General features: G+C 49.1%; 1 pseudogene; it reads right to left on the bottom strand.

Moving 5' to 3' along the window:
• Window positions 1–15,084: 15,084 nt before the first annotated feature.
• On the bottom strand, window positions 15,085–16,455 carry LOC146187788 (uncharacterized; annotated as a pseudogene).
• Between the last annotated feature and the right edge of the window lie 1,098 nt (window positions 16,456–17,553).

Below are 17,553 nucleotides of genomic sequence, written 5' to 3'. Positions count from 1 at the left end.
TCTCTCTCGAAACGCTCGAAACGACCTATCGAAACATGGAAACTAGAAAAAAGATACTTTCTTTATTTTCTTACAAATGCGCGACGGCTTCGCAGCAAAAAGCGCTTGCTTGAACCATATTTTTCATATGCCCCCCGATGGTCGATTGAAAGTACGCTGTTGCCCTGTTGGCCCCTGAGGGATGCTACTACGGCTGACGCCGCAGGCCGTACCGGCTATACTGGGGCACCGGGACCCGTGCGGCCCCAGATCACATACAGCGCTTCTCCCAGTGCATCGCGGATGCCAGCGACACACCCAGCGTCAAAAGTCTAATCCCAGCGTTTTTCTCCCATCGCACCAGTGCAGCCAGTGTCTTCCCGTTACTGCTCCAGTGAATATCGCAGACCTCCAGCGTGCCCAGCAGATCCAGTGCAAAACCAGCGCGAAAATCTTATTGGTTTCGCACTGGAGACGCTGGTTTTTGCAATAGGGATGGTAGCAAAGGCTCCATAGGCGCCCGTACGTTCAAAACATGGCGGTTCATGGGCGTAACAACAGAATTTATTTATTTATTTATTTATTTATTTAGTACATACTGCAGGCCGTGAGGCCCAAGCAGGAGTGGATTACAAACAAGTTATTACGAGTGAGCAATAATACCAAGATGCGAACAGAACAAAGCACAAACAGCGGTAAATGAAAAAGATAATGGCACAGCATAACCAAAGCTAAACATGGTCATAAATCAGGTCAAGAGACTGTAGGCAGGTAGCTGGCAAGTTATTCCAATCACTGATGGTCTGCGGAAAGAAAGAGTGTTGAAATAACCTAGTCTTAGCAAAGTACGGGGTAAGAGAAAGGGGGTGAGAGTGTCGGGTTTGTCTGGTGTTCGATACTAGCAGGTACGGTGAAGAATCTATTCCAAGTTTATGGTTAAACAATAAGTATAAAAATTTCAGTCGAAGGAATTTTCGCCGGGATTGAAGGGTAGGTATTGAATTCGATTGCATCAGTGTAGAGACAGAGATTGTTCGACAGTACTGCGAAAACATGAAACGGACGGCTTTCCTTTGGATCCGCTCTAGAGCGTTTATGTTGGTGACAGTATACGGGTCCCATACAATACAGGCATACTCTAATTTAGTCCTTATAAAAGTTTCGTATGCTAATCTTAACTTTGAGAGGGGCATCCTTTAGCTTATGGCGCAACAAGCAAAGTTTTCGAAATGCAGACGAGCAAGTGTTAGAGATATGAGTGTTCCAGTTTAAGTTGCTTGTTAATGTCACACCAAGATATTTAAATTCGTTAACTTCAGCTATTAGACCTGAATCCAAAGAAAAAGAGTATTTTAACGGATTATGTTTTCTTGTAACACGTAGTAACACCGTCTTTTCCGAGTTTAGTTTCATTCCCCATTTACAACACCATGTGAATATGTTGTTAAGGGTCATGTTTAGTGCTACCTGGTCGTCAACTGACCGGATCTCATTAAAAATAATGCAGTCATCAGCATACATGCGGATCTGCACAGGCTCATTAACTATATTGACAATATCATTGCAATATATCAAAAACAGCAGCGGCCCAAGAACACTGCCCTGAGGGATACCAGATGTAACCGGAAGAGCACAAGAACTTTCTCCGTTAATTGTAACATACTGTTTGCGTTGCAATAAATACATAGAAACCCAGGCAACTAGGAAATCGGGCAATCCTATCATTTGAAGTTTCTCTATTAGTTTGTTATGCGGTACTAGGTCGAACGCCTTGCTGTAATCCAAAAAAATTAAGTCTACCTGGCCGGTCCTATCCACGACGGAAGCAAGAAAGTGAAATAAAGTGACTAACTGTGTGACCGTAGAAAACCCTTTCCTGAAGCCATGCTGGTGTTCCGACAAAATGTTATTATCTTGGAGAAATTTAGAAATGAGGTCGGCTACGATATGCTCCATGAATTTACAAGAAGAGCATAATATAGATATGGGTCGGTAGTTAGATAATAAAAGTGGGTCCCCCTTCTTCAGGACGGGCACCACACGCGCAGTCTTCCAGTCTTCAGGTATGGATGCAGTTCTAATAGAAGCTCGAAATATCAAAACGAGAAACTTGCACAGTGTTTCAGCAAAACGGCGAAGGAATGCGCCTGGTATACCATCAGGTCCTGGAGAAGATTTAACTTTTAGTCTAAGCAGCATGTTCAATACCCCTTCGTTTGAAATCAAGTCGGTAACATTAAGGAAATGCGAGGGGAAAGTAGAAAGTGAAGGTCCAGCTGAAGTAGAGAAGACACTGTGGAAGTATTGGTTAAAGTTTTGTGCAATAATCTTAGGATTAGTTAAAACTGCACCGTTATGAGATATTTGTTGTACACTCCTTTTGTTTTCCTTCATAAAGTTCCAGAACCTTTGAGGATCCTCAGAAATAAAGTTCGGGAGAGTAGTATTAAAATAAAAAGACTTTGCACGACGTATGGCAGCAGACAGAGCTGCGCGAGCTTCGCTGAAAGCATGAGATGCTGTTCTTTTCTTTCGTAGGCGTTTGGCCTTTCGTTTTAAATGTATTATATGTCTATTCATCCATGGTGTGTATTTGCCTGTTTTCTTTGTTCTATCAGGCACAAAATTGCTCAAGCAAAAGTGGCATATCTTCTTAAATTTGTTCCAAAGAACAGCAGCATCATCTTCAGAGAAGTCAGTAATCTGCGATTCTAAGTAATCTAAAATGGCATCATCATCGGCACGTTCAAAATCCTTCACCGTTCTAACCACTGGATTATTTTTTACACGTTTGGAAACAAATTCCAAGCAAACAGATACTATTTTATGATCGGATAAGCCTGAATCGACCGACACAACATAATCATCAAAACAACGATCAAGAAAACCAAATCAAGGACAGAACTAGACGGACCGTCTACACGCGTGGGCTCATTGACAATTTGAACGAGATTATTTTCAAACATGATATCGAACATAGCATTGGCTTCATTTTCAGAGTCGGGCCTGGAAAACAAGCGGTTCCAATGAATGCACGGAAGGTTGAAATCACCAACCAATATCATCTTGTGTTTACTGTAATCCCTCATATGATCTCTGAGCTTTATTAGAAGGTCGGGAATCGACTCTGGTGGTCTATATACTGCATACAATAAGAAAACATGCCCAAATAGGTTCACTTTTAAGCATAAACATTCAACATCTTTGACATCTGGAAGCAGAACGGTTTCTATATCAGATTTGGTTATTACAGCTACACCTCCGCCCCTAGTTGGTCTGTCTTTGCGATAAATTTTGAATGCTGGCGGAACTAGATCATCATTGCTGACCGCACTATGCAACCAGGTTTCTGTAATGACGGCGATGTGTGGGTCGTATGATAAAAGAACTCCTTCAAGTAGGCTAGTCTTGTTTACAATACTCCGGGCATTTATGTTTAGGAGCCTAACACGCTTATCCTGGACGCGTCATGTGCATGGTTCTTGGGGGGCTTTAGAAATTAACTGGCGTTCTTGTTTCGCCTCGTCCCAGTCATACACGTCACGGTCGATGTGCAATTTGTCATGAACAAGAAATACTTTTCTGCCTTGCAAATTCTCAGTTTTAGTACTCTGCCACAGCATCTTTCGTCTTTTTAAAGTAGCCGGTGAGTAATCGTTCTGGATAGAAATATCTGACCCTTTTAGTTTGCTGCAGTTTTTTAAAGAGTGATGCTTTTTCATTGAAATCCGTAAAAAAGACTATAACCGGTCGTTTTGATGCCTTCTTACCCAGCCTGTGAATGCGACCAATTGATACACATTTCACGCCAAGTTTTCCTTCAAAGGTTTCCGTGATTACTTTGCGCTTAAGATCAGATTCGGATTCATTTATTTCTTCGGGTATGCCGTAAACGATAAGGTTACATCGCCTGCTTCTATCTTCTAAATCTGTGAGCTTACGAGCTTGATGGCCTACAGAAGATTGGTATGTACGGAGCGCATTTTCAAGATCTTCTAATTTCAAGGTTTTAGCTTTAATTTCGGAAATGTGGTCTTCAATACAGGTGAACTGAGCTCGAATGTCCGCAATCATGCCGTCCGTTTTTGATTTCAGCTCAAGTATCTCATCCCGCAGAGAATTTTGTCCTTCTAATACCCTTTGCAGTAATTCATTGTTGGAAATAGGACCCGGATTTAGCTCAACGTCCCCACACAAAAGAAGTTCAAGAACATGGTAACAATCATTCACTATCTTCAGACACCGTAGTGGGCACGGCAGGACAAGCAAAAAACGGCAGTCACTTTTAAGAGAACAAGAATACGGACCAACCTGTACAAAGTAAAAGAAGGGCTTGATTAACGCCATGCTCTTGCCAGGCCCACCGTGCCCACTGAAGGTGAAGCGGTGAAGACAGTCCTTTAAGTAGACACCGGTTGGTGACGTCATGGATCCCACGTGAGGCGCGGTCGGCAGCGTCACAGTTCCATGGCTGTCATGATGAAGTTGAAATCTTGGATCATCGCCGATCGTGCAAATATCAAGCTGCATTGTTGGCACGTGAAAAGAAGTTGGTTGATACAAGCGCAACGGGTCTCCGGCGCAGGAGCATAGCGTCGACGTTCCAGAGAGGCAGAGAAATAATCCCTGTACAAAGTAAAAGAAGGGCTTGATTAACGCCATGCTCTTGCCAGGCCCACCGTGCCCACTGAAGGTGAAGCGGTGAAGACAGTCCTTTAAGTAGACACCGGTTGGTGACGTCATGGATCCCACGTGAGGCGCGGTCGGCAGCGTCACAGTTCCATGGCTGTCATGATGAAGTTGAAATCTTGGATCATCGCCGATCGTGCAAATATCAAGCTGCATTGTTGGCACGTGAAAAGAAGTTGGTTGATACAAGCGCAACGGGTCTCCGGCGCAGGAGCATAGCGTCGACGTTCCAGAGAGGCAGAGAAATAATCCCTGTACAAAGTAAAAGAAGGGCTTGATTAACGCCATGCTCTTGCCAGGCCCACCGTGCCCAGGCCCACCGTGCCCGTGCCAGAATGTGCCCTTGTACAGCCAAAGACAATGTGCCATTTGACTATAGTAGCGACTCGCGAGGCTGTCGGACATCCACAATTGAAGCCCATAAACTTAAGTAGTGCGCTCCACTAGCGGCACGCCATAGCACTCCAGCGCCCAATAAAAACTGGGGGTCATGACGTTGAATGACGTCACGCGTATGTTTACTTTGGCGCGAAATATAAACATGTCTTTTTATTAAACCACCGCATGGCACTGACGAGCCTGCACCTTTTGAAGGTTGTTGCCTTTCAACGCGCGCCAACATTTGCCATCTAAAAAAACTCGAGTTTTTGTTGCTTAGCCCTTGTTTATGAGCAGTTGCTCCAGCACAATAAAAATGGTTAGCAAAAGTGGCGGCGTAGGAAGGCAGCAATTTTCCAAACATAGGCCAAGCATGCAAATTCATAATGCAAGTACAGCTACAAGTCATGCAGGTACTTTGGCCATGTACTTTGTCCCTCCCGACAGCAAGGTGCTGTCCAGAAACCGTGGTGCATCCGGACAGTCGAGCTCGGTTGCGTGCCCAGTTCGCAACAGAGTACCAAGTGCACAATTACGGTTTTTATAACCGTGATTCATTGCATCAATCAAGCAAATACAGCACTAAAGCACAAAACAAAAAATGCATGTCTCCGACAGCACAAACAGTAGCGCTGTTTGAGCAGGCTAATCATCTCAATGATCACAGCCAAGGCATGGAAAAGATTTGAAGTGCCATAAAACTTCACCAGATAAGAAACATGCACAGAAAAGAAAGCTGTGACGGCTGCAATTGAAATAAAATTGACATAAAAGTAGGTGCATTAAGATACACGCGGAGCATAAAACACTTGGATGACTCTTCACATTTAAATTCTTCGGCTGAAATAATGCAGCAGTTTTCAAGGCAATGGTCCAGACAGCTTTAGCATCAAAAAACGCGCTCAACGCAGGAACATTAGAGCATATTGTCACGTCCTAGCCAAAGGACGGGACGATAAAAGTGACCGCGGGTCAGCAGGGCGGCAGCAGAAACCAGCGTGACTGCGGCGGCGAAACCAGAACACCGAAAGGATCACCCGCATCAGCGTCTTCTTTCTTCACCGAACTCTCGCACTTTGTCTTCTTCATCTACACTGCCTCCCTCCGAAAAGAAGCATGGTCCCGATGCTAAGCACAAAATGAATTAACCGCCGCGCAGAAGTACACACGGTCTCGGAACATTTGCTAGTGAAAGGAAAGGTTCTCGGTGATCACTGTTGAAAACGGCTTAAGCCGCACTACGTGCACAATGTCAGGACGCGAGGAACGGCGTGACGACGGTTGCGTTGCACGGGGCAGCACCTCGTAATTAAATTCACCGATGCGACGAACAACTGTGTATGGCCCGAAATACCGCTTCATGACTTTTTCTGAAAGCTCTCGATGGCGAACCGGTGTTCACACCCAAACCAGGCCGAAAATTGATGTTACGTCTCCGGAGATTGTAGTGACGAGCATCGGTACCCTGTTGCTGGCATATGTGGAGTCTGGCCAGTTGCCGAGCTTCCTCTGCACGTTCGTATGCTAGCCGAGCATCATCAGCTACGTCGTCTGGGGGTGCGTGTGGCAGCATAGCGTCAAGCATGGTAGTGACTTGCCTTGCATGCACTAGCTGGGAAGGGGACATACGGGTGGTCTCCTGGACTGCGGTATTATACGCGAACGTGACATAGTGCAGTACCTCGTCCCAGTTCCGATGGTCGATGTCCACGTACATTGCGAACATATCGGATATAGTTCTGTTGAGCTTCTCTGTTAGTCCATTGGTTTGCGGATGATACGCTGTAGTTCAGCGGTGGCTGGTGCAGCTTAGACGCGAGTTCTCCTGAGTGAATTGTGCCACAAACGCGGCGCCATGGTCAGTAATCAGCACTGCAGGGGCACCGTGCCGGAGGACAATGCTCTCGATGAAAAATTTCGCTGCCTCGCCAGCCGTCCCCGACGGAACTGCGCGGGACTCCGCGTAGCGCATTAGATAGTCCGTCGCTATGATAACGTACTTGTTGCCTGATTGCGACGTCGTAAATGGGCACAAAAAATCCATTCCAATGGTATGAAACGGAGCACTCGGTGGCTCAATTGGCTGGAGAAGACCCGCGGGTCGAGTAGGAGGTGTTTTTCACCTTTGGCACTCGCGACAGGTTCTCGTATATTGACGCACGTACTTTGCGAGTTTCGGCCAGTAATATTTTTCTCGAATACGCGAAAGCGTTCGGCTGTTCCTAGATGACCAGCAGTAGGATCGTCGTGGCACGCTTCAGTGACTTCTCTGCGTAGGTCTTCCGGCACGACAAGAAGCCCCGATTTCTGGCTGCTGTCGAAATTCTTGTACAAGACACCATTCCGGATCTTAAAAGCAGGGAGAATACGCAGGAAACCCCGAGGTGCCCCACCTTCTTCTCCTGCGAGGTACCCCATCAGATGACGAAGCTGTGGATCATGTCGTTGCCGATCTGCCATATCTTCCGGGTTCAAGGCCCCAAGAAAGCTGTCTTCCTCATCATCTGCGCCTCCTGACGACAGGTCCCGCGGGTGCTCGAGACAAGCAGTCATCATCATCATGCCTTCTTCCGGATTTATGTACGATCGTGACTTCGTATACCTATACCCGAAGGCTCCACCTCGCAAGCCGGCCCGCAGGATCCTTAAGATTGGCTAGCCAGCACAGCGAATGGTGGTCGGTGACCACACGAAACAGGCGGCAGTACAGATAGGGCCGAAACTTGGTTATGGCCCAGATGACGGCGAGGCACTCTTTTTCTGTTTTTAATTGTCTTCCGCCTTGGAAAGAGTTCGGCTTGATTACACAATAACCCACTCAGCTCCATCCTGGATTTGTACGAGCACTGTCCCTAGTACTTCGTTGCTGGCGTCCGTGTGCGATTCAGTGTCTGCATGTTGATCGACATGGCCTAATATAGGTGGTGATAAAAGGGCTTGCTTTAGTTGCCTGAATGCTAAAACTTGTTCTTCGTTCCACACAAAGTCGATGCTGTCTTTCGTAAGGTTGATAAGTGGCGCTGCGATCTGGGCGAAGTTGCGAACGAAACGTCTGATGAAAGCGCAGAGACCAAGAAAGCTTCTGACAGTTTTCTTTTCTTGTCTGACGGCGGCGGGAAGGACGCCACGGCCGCTGTTTTCTCGGGATCTGGTTTTACCCCCCTGTGGCTAACTATATGCCCAAGAAACTTCAGCTCACCATACGCGAATCGACATTTCGAAGGCTTGAGCGTGAGTCAGGCGTTCCGTATAGCACGAAGAACAGCTTCGAGGCGCACCCGATGCTTGAAAAGATAATGACGTCATCCAGATAAACTAGACACGTCTGGAATTAGATTCTCAAAAGCCAGGCACGCGTTTAAGGGTACAGACGCGGAATTTATGGATGCACTAGTCAACATGTACATTGGCGATACTAATAGGCGATACTCCCAGAGTACGACGGAGCTCCCAACGAGGAGCTGGACGCACCCATCACGGAGGCGGAGGTCAGGGCAGAAATATTGGAAGTAAAAACAAAATCGGCCCCGGGCCCTGACGGGATAACTAACAAAAAGTTTAAGGAACCTGGATGATATGACTCCATCAGCGCTCTTACTGAGTATATGCAAGAAATTTGGACTAAAGGGTACCTGCCTCTGCAGTGGAAGTCGGCAAACGTAATTTTAATCCCAAAACCGGGAAAACCCCCGAAACTAGAAAATCTAAGACCTATTTCACTAACCTCATGCATGGGAAAATTGATGGAGCATGTAGTCCAGACACGACTGACGCGCTATATGGAGAAACGCGACCTGTGGCCGCACGAGATGGTCGGCTTTCGACCGGGTTTGAGCACACAGGACGTGATGCTCCGACTCAAATACGACATGTGGGACTCCGCAGGCCCTTTAGGTGTTTTAAACCGCGCTCGCGTCTTTCTATTTGTATTGTTTGCACGGGGAGCTCGAGTGCGCATGAGCAAGCAGATAATCTTGGGGGGGGGGGGGCGTGATGTTAGCGGCGACAGACGACGGTAGATAAGCGCGTCGGAAGCGAGGCGCGGGGCTTTTTTGCCCCGGCGGAGAGGCCGGCGCGGGGCAACCGGCGAGCGTCATGGGCCAGCAGGGTGTGCACAGACGACTGAAAGATCGCCGACACGAGATTGGTAGAGCGGTCACTCGGCAAAAACTGGCCCCAGGAAATGACGCGCGAATTTTTGCGCTGCCGCCGATTGATGGATGATGGCACCAACGTGCGCATGCGCGGACGCGCGCGCGACGGCACTCGCTGCATTGGTAGCCCGCCGGAGCACTAGCAGACGACAAGAAGTTGTCGAAGGGAGCGTTTCTGTGCTCGTGCCTCGCCGCGCTTGTGCGGCACAGACCTCTTGTGGGATGCTGCGCGGAACGGCAGCGGTTTGGAACGACGGCAAGGTGAGCAACGTTTTTTGCTTAACTACGCTGCATTTCAAGCAGTTTACGCTGACCATGCTGGCCGGTGCCAATAAGTTTCGCAGCTCGTGAACAGGCGCGCCGGCTGTTCAGGCGCATTTCGTTACGCCGTAACTCTGGCGGTTCCCAACCACGGCAAGGTGTAATATGTTGTGTTCCCGGCAAACAGCTTCATTTCGAACAGTTTAGCTAGTCACGCTTGACAAAGTGGCATGTGAAGGCACCAAGGCAGGCCGTTGCGCCAAAATCGCGCGTTCGCCGGCCGGTGCGGCCATGCTGACGCAGTTTGCCGAACGGCTAGTTTTGCTAAGTGTCGCGTTTACCAGAGCAACGGTAAAGTGAGAAACGTTTCATTATTGACTTTTTTGTCAAACTGTGCAGTATTTCAGGCAGTTTAGCTCGGTACGGCGGCAACTGCGCTTCACAAAGTCGCACGTGAAGGGCAAGCTAACAGGCATGACAAGGCGTGCTGACCGCCGCGGTGACGTGACATGGCGATTTTGCGAACGGCTAGTTTTGCGTGGTGTCGCGTTTAACAGGGCAACCGCAAGGTGTGAAATGTTTCATTCTTGTCAAACTGCGAGGCATTTCGGGCAGTTTAGCTCAGCACGGCGGTCTCATAGAGGAAGAGATTGGTAAAGGTGGTCTGCGCTTCACAAAGTCGCGTCTAAAGGGCAAGCCAACATGGCGTGCCCGCCGGCCGCAGTTTTGCGAACGGCTAGTTTTGCGTGGTGTCGCGTTGCATGTAACGGGACAACGTTAAAGTGAGATCTTTTATTATGCAGCAAGCTTCATTGCTTCAGCTGTTCAGTGCTCTTGAGGAATGTTGTTAGTTTAGTGGCTGTTATTTCACTCACTGTAGAAATGCATTTTCAGATAGGTTCGGTAAGCCTGCATTTCCTGACCTCTACGTTACAACAGTAGCTTTTGTATCGATTTTACGAATCACAGCTTTTCTCTTCTGTACCATAACTGCTGCTCAACAAGTCTCCAGTACGCACCCACATGTGTGCGCGGTGTGCGGCCTTACATTTCATTGCAACCTTCTGCATCATGTTCATTCCTTTTCCAACAGCACTGCATGGACCCACGGACTGCAGCCGAAGCGCGGCAGATGCGACGAGTGAACGGAGTGGCCGTCCCCCAAGCGTCAGTACTTCTCTCTGCCCTGAACTATACAAGTTACCCTTGCTAAGGTAGCCGCGACTGAGACTGTGTAGTTTATGTATAATGCCTGTTTTGTTACATATCATTTGCCATAATTTGGAAATCAACGTTATGCTATTTCTTGTCTCTACCTAAGTGCTGTTTCTCACCTTGTGTATTTTTATTTTTCTGTATTTTGCACATCGCCTAATGTGTGCCAAGTTTTGTCAATGCATCCGTCTACATCTGTTGCGTCTCTTGTGTGTTTTATATGCAGCAGAATAAATGTTCATTTCACAAAGCACTTGGCGCCTTTTCTGCAATACTGTTTTGCAAAGGCTGTGGCGCAGCTGCGTTGATGGCCAGTTTAGAGAACTGGGAATTTATTTTTCATGTTGTTATTCATGCTGAGCATAAATAGAAACACTAGCAGACCGTGTAAAACCAAAATAATGTGCCAAAAGGGCAGGGAAGGGCGCAGCGCATGCTAGCCTTCAAATAACGCGCCTTTCAGCAAGACCGGAAGTAGTTGCCGCCGGCCGCTTGGTGCACTACAGTCAAATGGGCCGCTGGGCCCTATGGGAATGTCCGCTCTTTTCCAATCCCTTTCTCTATGGCAGTGCCTGCAGGAACAGCCTAGGCGTATTCCTGTGAGTTGCTATCCCGCGGGGGCAATCTTTCTTGTGTCGCCGTTAGCGCTTTGGCCCAATTGCTCGCTTTATTCGCTCCGCAGTGTGTTTTGTTTCTCCGCGGTAAGGTCCTGACGTTCTTCCCGCTTTCCGTTGGTGTTCTATTGTTGCGCGCATGAACAGCCTGTTCTCAGCGTAGTAGCGTCTTATGTTTCTTTGTTTTGCTTTTTTTGCTTATCCGGAATAAACCGGTGTTTTAAGAGACTGGATTTGTCACTCGTCGGGCGAGACCATGGCTCGCGGACCCGTTTTTTTGGAACGCGAGGCCTTCAGACATAATCGACTCGCGTTCTAGAGACGCCAATGTGATTCTCGGCCTTGACTTGACAAAGGCTTTTGACAAAGTTAAACACGAAGCGATCCTCCACGGTCTCCAAGAAATCGGAGCAAGTGAACGAACATATGAGTACATCAAGGACTTCTTGTCAAACAGAACTGCCTGCATAACGTTTCAAGACATTCAGTCCCCCACAGTGAAGTTAGGGAGCAGGGGGACGCCGCAGGGCTCAGTTCTCTCCCCGTTCGTTTTCAACGTGGCGATGAGGGGCCTCCAAGAAGCACTGAGGAGCATAAAGGGGCTAAATTTCAGTATTTATGCGGATGACATCAATCTCTGGGTTAACCAGGGTAGTGATGCGAGCATTGAGGAGCGCCTGCAGGCGGCGGCGGACACTGTCGTAGACTACGCTGCCAGTAGGGGTCTATCATGCTGGCCGCAAAAATCAGAATTATTCGTGTATAACCCAAAGTCACTCCGATGCAAGCGCAGCTGGGAATTTGACAATAAAGTAGAAGGAAAACCAGTTCTAAAGGTAGAATAAATTAGCATCTTAGGACTATTCATTCAGGAAAATGGATATAATGATGGAACAATCGGAAAGCTAGAGGGATTCGCCATACAAGCCATTGGAATATTTAGAAGAATCGCGTTGAAAGGACGAGGTCTGAAGGAAAGAAGCTTGCTTAAACTCATCCAAGCTTACGTACTAAGTCGCGTGAGCTATGCCACGCCGTTCTTAAATATCAGGTCGGAGAAGAAGAAGAGGTTAGACTCTCTCATTCGACGGTGTATAAAGAGGGCCCTGCGCTTACCAATTACCACATCCGCAGAGAAGCTCCTTTCAATGGGAGTGCACAATAGCTGGGACGAAATAGCGGAGGCTGTCAGAGTTTCGCAGCTGGAAAGATTAAGTCGACCGACCACGGGCAGAACTATACTCGAAATGGTAGGCCTGCAGACAGATAGGGGACTGCGAGAAAAATCGGGTATCCCACAGGACTGCCGAGAAAGTCTAGTCATTCCCCCCTCCCTCGTAACATGCATCCCATATTCAACACAGAGAGGAGGGAGAAGAGAGCATAAGCACAAATCAGACGCTTCGATTCGATGGACAGCAAGTCGGTTGCATACGTGGATGCGGCAAGTGGCAAAACGGGGGCGGTAGTCAACGGCCGAGGTGCCCCGGTATCAGCCTCCACCATTAGAAGCCGCAACGCCGAAACAGCTGAAGAAGTTGCAATAGCGCTCGCTTACTTCGGAACGCAAGCCAATTTCATAATCAGTGATAGCAAAACGGCTATTTGGAATTTTGGAAAGGGTAGGGTCTCGCCGGAAGCGGCAAGGATTCTGGCCAGTAGACGACTAAACAGGAAAGTTCGCCTAATTTGGACCCCTGCACACACGTCCGTTCCTGGCAACGAAGCGTCTCACGGGTTAGCCCGAGCTCTCTACTTTCGGGTAAGTGGAGCCGCCCGATTGCCGGAACATGGACGAGCGTCTGCAAAATTATACGGATATTATTCAAAATTACAGGTTAAGCAGCAGACTAGTGCCACCACCGGATAAAAGCCTAAAAAATAGGGAGGCGGTCGCATGGCAGCGCCTGCAAGCTGGGAACTTTGTAAACCCGGTCTTGGCATATTATGTCCAAATGGACGACAGGAGAAACGATAAATGCAAGCACTGTGGGGAGAGTGGGATCCTCGACCATATAATCTGGGTATGTATTAGCTCCCCAGTGGCTAAAACAAATATAAATTGTAGAGAAACCTGGGAAGCCCTGCTGCGGAGCGAGGTCTCTGCTCCACAACTACAAATCATCCGCCTGGCGGAAGAAGCCGCGAAGAGTCAAGACCTCTTTGCCTGCTTCTGATCGCGGAGGTCTCTGCTCCCGTCCCTTAGGCCTGCGTGCCGGGGGCGGGAATTGGGGGCCTCCTTATCTGGGGGAAAAATAAAGTTGTTATCATCATCATCTAGACACGTCTGCCCCTTCAGTCGGGCGAGCACAGTGTCCATGAGGCGTTGAAATGTCTGTAAATAGGCCAAACGGCATCACCTTGAACTCATAAAGGCCATCCGCTGTTATAAACGCAGTCTTCTTTCGGTCTCGCTCATCCACTTCGATCTGCCAGTATCCACGTTTCAAATTAATAGACGAAAAATAGCGGGCGCGACGAAGCCGATCGAGGACGTCGTCAATTCGCGGCAGTGGATATACATCCTTCTTTGTCACCTTGTTGAGTTGCCTGTAGTCCACACAGAACCGAAGCGTCTCGTCTTTTTTCTTACTAGCACAATTGGTGCGGCCCAATGGACTCTTTGCAGGCTGGATGACTTCGTCTTGTAGCATTTCCCGCACTTGTTCCTGTATTGCTCCTCTTTCTTTCAGGGAAACTCGGTACGGCGGTTGGCAAATCGGGTGGGCCGCGCCATCGACAATAATTCTATGCAAGGGTGGAAGAACGGGCTAGTTGGTAATTCATGTTGAAAATCAAACTAGCGCACTTCAAAACAAGGACACAGAGAGAGAACAACAACACTGTGACAGGCTGTGTTGTCGTTCTCTCTCTGTGTCCTTGTTTTGAAGTGCGCTAGTTTGATTTTCAAATAATTCTATGTTTCGCGACGGGTGTCTGGCCAACCCTGGATGTCGTTGAAAAACAATCGCGGTAACGATGCAAAATTACGAGTAATTCGCGTGTCTGTGACGACTCAAATTTTTCGTCGATGTTAAGTTGCAAGGGTTTTTCTTCCTCGTGCACTTCTGGCGGAATATCCCTCTCAGGAGCCTCACGAGCGTCACTTATCTCTTCTATATGGGCTATAACTGCCCCTTTTGTCACGTGCTGCGGCTCATTCCTAAAGTTCGTCATCAAGATGTTGGCACGTCCTCCATGAATATTGGCTATTCCTCTCGCAACACCAATACCCCTCGAAAGCAAAAGTTGTACACTTCCTTTCAGGAGGCCTTCGCCACATGCGGAGGTCTTGGCTCGAACAGGTTGAAATACTGTCGAGAGCGGTGGCAAGTGACATGCTCGGCATCAACTTTAAGCGCAACTGGGGTGGCTCTACGAAACCTCGGCTATGAAGAACGTGCTAGGAGGGTCAACGTATTCTGTCCTACATCGATGTCTGCGCCATATTCACGAAGAAAGTTCATTCCGAGAATAACATCCTTGGAGCAATTTTCTAAGATCACAAATTTGGCGGGACATGTCTCATGGTGATTTTCGACGCGGGCGGTGAATTGTCCAACTGAACGACGAGGTGACCTCCTGCAGGTAGTATCAGAGGCCCATCCCACTAGGTGGTCACCTTGCGAAGTCGGCGACATAATTTTCCGCTGAACACCGAGTAATCGGCGCCAGTGTCAACGAGTGCAGTGACCGCGTGACCGTCGATAATGACCCTACATTACTAGAGGCCGCCATACCATTTTCGTTTCCGCGTGTGCCGTTGTTCGTGATGTCAAATGTACGTGGAGGCTCTATCTTTCGGCCAAATTCGGCAACGCCACCTCCAGGCGTCGCCGAACTCCGTTTTCCCGACGAGGAAGAGGAGACATGCTCTCACTTCGAGACCCGTAAGGAGGCGTGGTAGGGCGGCATGGCGAGTGTGAGATGGATACACGGTCATCGGTTTGCATCGGCGATGAAGAGCGTCGAAGATATTCACGGTCATCTGTTCGCATCGGGGATGAAGTGCGTCGAAGATATTCACGGTCATCTGTTCGCATCGGGGATGAAGTGCGTCGAATATACTCCTGGATTTCTCGGGGTTGTTCGCCGTAACGAGGTAGCCGGTCGCTCCGGCTGAATCTTCTCAGGCCGAGATCTCGGTATGGACAGCGGCGGTACATATGATCAGGTTCACCACAGTGGAAACACAACGGTCGGCTGTCCGCAGTTTTCCAGATGTCGGCTTTTCGTCGTCTCCGCGGCTCCGAGTATGTGCCATGCTGCCCCAGGAATTCACGGCGTCGAGGCCCAGAATCCGTAGTCCGTTGGTACTGGTGAGGTACGGGCGGAGGCCGACGAAGAACGGCAGCATAACTTTCAGCCAGCTGTTGTTCTGCAGCAACAACCATTGGCCCAGTAGAGACAGATTCCGATGTGAGTGCCTGTCGCATTTCCTCACGAACGGCCGTAGCGATGGATAGTGGTGAAGGCTGCTCAGGAGCTGGGAAAAGCCTCCGGAGCTCTTCGCGCACGACTTTTCGAATGCTTTCGCGGACGTCGGTGAGGCCAGCAAACCTATGGTCAGATGAGACAAGGCTAGAGACGTTGGGGTAAGTGCCCTGCCGCTGAGTGGTTTTTTCCGGTGGCCAATGCGCGCTCAATGTTAGTCGCTTCGGCCACGACACTGGCTACTTTAATCGGCGGATCGCGTATAAGTCCGCCAAAGATCTCGTTTCGGACGCCCCGCATAAAGGCGCGCACTTTATTTTCCTCAGTAGCCTGTGGGTCGGCGCGAGCACTGAGGCGCAGCATGTCATCTACAAAGCTTGTCACACTTTCGGCAGGGCCCTGAATTCGAGCGTGTAGGAGATCTTCGGCGTGCTGTCGCCGGTGCTGGTTGGCAAACGTGCGCACCAATTCGTTCTTACAGAGTTCCCAAGAGGTAAGCAATGCCTCGTGGTTATTGAACCAGTAGCGTGCCGTTGCCTCCAGATATTATTCTGAAGGCACAGTTCGAGGCTCCACCCGTTGTGGCGCGCAACCCGTTCGTAATGTTGGACCCAGTCTTCAACATCATCCAGGCCATCGCCACGAAACGGGGTGACAGTCCTTGGGGTCACTGGCATGTAGATGATCCGCACAGAAGCCGCACTGTAGGTTTCCTGCGGCTGGAAGGCCATGGTGATGTTAGCCCTGGCGGTCTTCCCCTCGGCAAGAGTCCGAATTCCGGAGCTTGGCCTTATTGGCGTCGACTAGCGCGGCTTTCAGGTACTGCTGCAGATTCTAAGAAACTTCGGCAGCCTGGACTTAAAACTGGGCTCGAATTACGTGTAGGGCTGCGCTGCATGGGATTCGTACCCAGCGACTCCACCAAATGTCACGTCCTAGCAAAAGGACGGGACGATGAAAGCGACCGCAGGGCAGCAGCAGAAACCAGCGCGACGGCGGCGGCGAAACCAGAACAGCGAAACGATCGCCCGCATCAGCGTCTTCTTTTTTCACCGAACGCTTGCACTTTGTCTTCTTCGGCCACAATATATTGAGTCTGTGTACAACCTCCAAACTTGGTTCTGATCAGTAACCATAATTTGAAGAAAATGCGATCCACCTGAAGGATGCATATGGTACAGTTTACAGTGAAGCTGGCTTGCGTTATAGTGGCAGTAAATAATCTTGTGAAGAGGAGAAAGTGCACGAGGAACATTCCAGCCAGTGGCATCGTGATCGCTGCGCGTGACAGTGTTCGCTGCCGCTGTGTTCGCCGCTGATCTGCCCAGTCCTGCTGATCGAGTCCTGCTGATCTGAATAAACCCCCCATCTTACATTTGGTGGAGCTTCCGGTTAAGATCTATCCTCTCGCCCTGGAACTCCGCAGCCGCACATTACCACCTCCTGCGATGTCTGAAGATGTTAACCACCAAGCCATACAAGTTGGCTCGGCCATCATCTCTTCCGGCTCCCTCCGCCAGCGAGACTCCGCTATCTTCAGCGGCACTGACGACCATGACGTCGAGGACTGGCTCACATCCTGCGAAAGAGCGCGCGCTTACAACAAATGGTACGCGGAAACGAAATTAAGTAACGTGATTTTCTATCTCACCGGCGTAGCCAATCTATGGTTTCGGAACCATGAAGCGGACATTCCATCATGGTCCGTGTTCAAAGCCAGCTTCTCGGAAGTTTTCGGCCGTCTGGCTGTGAGGATGCTCCGCGCTGAACAGCGCTTGCGTGAGCGGTCTCAGCAGGTTGGCGAAATTTCACGAGTTATATCGAGGACG

Source organism: Amblyomma maculatum, chromosome 5 (genome assembly GCF_055883805.1).
Source record: "Amblyomma maculatum isolate TAMU_Amacu chromosome 5, ASM5588380v1, whole genome shotgun sequence".
NCBI classification, from domain to species: Eukaryota; Metazoa; Arthropoda; class Arachnida; order Ixodida; family Ixodidae; genus Amblyomma; species Amblyomma maculatum.
This window is presented reverse-complemented; position numbering and strand designations above follow the sequence as displayed.